This window comes from Glycine max, chromosome 16 (assembly GCF_000004515.6).
Source record: "Glycine max cultivar Williams 82 chromosome 16, Glycine_max_v4.0, whole genome shotgun sequence".
NCBI classification, from domain to species: Eukaryota; Viridiplantae; Streptophyta; class Magnoliopsida; order Fabales; family Fabaceae; genus Glycine; species Glycine max.
The window spans coordinates 17,963,705-17,965,803 of record NC_038252.2 but is presented as its reverse complement, the minus strand read 5'-3'; the positions used below and the strand labels follow the sequence as shown (position 1 = coordinate 17,965,803).

The 2,099-nt window shown below is 43.4% G+C and overlaps 1 non-coding gene across 1 annotated transcript; it reads left to right on the top strand.

The window, feature by feature from the left end:
- Nucleotides 1–1,304: 1,304 nt before the first annotated feature.
- LOC112999830 (small nucleolar RNA R71) lies at nucleotides 1,305–1,411 on the top strand. Its single transcript, XR_003265048.1, has one exon. It is a non-coding gene; the product is annotated as a small nucleolar RNA R71 (small nucleolar RNA).
- Nucleotides 1,412–2,099: the final 688 nt, after the last annotated feature.

Below are 2,099 nucleotides of genomic sequence, written 5' to 3'. Positions count from 1 at the left end.
CTGGATCTTTGCACTTTTCAGGAATTTGAGGAACAGATTTACCAATCAATGCAGAGACATTTCTGCCCATGCTAATCCGTTCACTTCCTTTAAGCTTCCGCTTATTAGTGCACAGCTCCTTCAAGAATTTGGCATATCTTGGAATTTGCTTTATTGCATCCAACAGAGGTATGTTTACCTCTACTTTTCTAAACGTTTCCAAGATCTCTTTCTCTGCCTCTTCCATTTTTTTGTTGGAAACTGCTCTTGGAGGGAATGGAAGAGGGGGAATGTGCTGCTTCTGCAAATCAGAATTACCTGTGGAAGAAGATTCACCTGCACAGAAATTGTTAGGTAAATTTTTGTCATCACCTTTTTCTGGAGTAGAGTGAAGTTTGGTAGGCTCATTTGCAGATGAGGAAGGTGCTACGGGTTGAGGTCCTTGACACTGCTTTCCCGACCTCAATGAAATGGCACTGACATTTTTGGGATTTTGGACAGCTTGAGAAGGCAACTTGTCAGAATTCTGGGACTGTTGTTGATTCAATTGGGAAGCCAATTGTCCCATCTGATTGGTTAAGCTCTGAATGGAGGCTCTGGTCTCTTGCTGAAACTGCATGTTCTGCATAGTCATTTGCCTCACAAGTTCTTCGATGGAAGGTTGTGGAAGGGCCTCAATGGTTGGTTGTTTCTGGGGTTGTTGTTGTTGTTGGATTGGTGGAGGAATGTATGGTCTGCTTGGGCCAGCAGCATTTTGGAAGGAAGGAGCAGGCTGCTGTTGTTGTTGCTGAGGGCTGGACCATCTGAGATTAGCGTGATTCCTCCATCCAGGGTTGTATCTGTTGCTGGAGAGGTCATAATTGTTCTGCTGTGGTTGATTTTGCTGCTGAGGTTGAGTAGGTCTATTGTAAATATTTGCAGCATAAGCTTCAGGCTGCTCAATTGCTCCAGGTTGCTGCATGGAAGGGCAAAGGTCTGTATGGTGGTCAGCAGAGGAGCACAAACCACAAACCCTTGCGACAGGTACAGATTTCTGATTCAAGGCCAGCTGGGTTACCAAGTTAACCAATGCATCCAGTTTGCCTTCAAGCTTCTTAGTCTCAGATGATGCAGCTAAGTTTGTAGCTACCTCATGCACTCCTCTAATGACTATAGCATCATTTCTGGCGCTAAACTGCTGGGAGTTAGAAGCCATCTTCTCAATTAAATTCCTGGCTTCAACAGGAGTCATGTCTCCAAGGGCTCCACCACTGGCAGCATCTATCATACTTCTCTCCATATTACTGAGTCCTTCATAAAAATATTGGAGAAGAAGCTGCTCCGAAATCAGATGGTGAGGGCAACTGGCACATAGTTTTTTAAATCGCTCCCAGTACTCATACAGGCTCTCTCCACTGAGTTGTCTAATACCTGAGATATCCTTCCTGATGGTTGTGGTCCTGGAAGCAGGGAAAATTTTTTCTAAGAATACTCTCTTAAGGTCATCCCAGCTTGTGATGGACCTTGGAGCAAGGTAATACAGCCAGTCCTTTGCCACTCCCTCTAATGAATGAGGAAAAGCCTTCAGAAATATGTGATCCTCTTGGACATCTGGGGGTTTCATGGTGGAGCAGACAATGTGAAATTCTTTCAAATGTTTGTGCGGGTCTTCACCTGCAAGGCCATGAAACTTTGGAAGCAAATGAATCAGTCCAGTTTTAAGAACATATGGGACATCCTCATCAGGGTATTGGATGCACAAGCTTTCGTAGGTGAAATCAGTTGCAGCCATTTCCCTTAGAGTCCTCTCACAGGGTGGAGGTTGTGTCATGTTCTCAGAATGTGCAAAATCAGAATGCTCAGAATCAGAATGCTCAAAATTATAATGCTCAAGATCAGGATGTTCAAAATCACCAATAACAGAATGCACAGATTCACTAGTAATGGAATGCTCAGAATGATCAAAAGGTATAAAATAATGCCTAACTAATCTATGAAATGTCCTATCTATCTTAGGATCAAAGGGTTGTAAGTCAGATGGATTGCCTCTAGTCATACACTACATTCAGCATGCACACAACTAGTTGCCTTGTCATGTAAATAAAGGTGTAGGTTTGAACTACAGCTACCCTCAAATGATA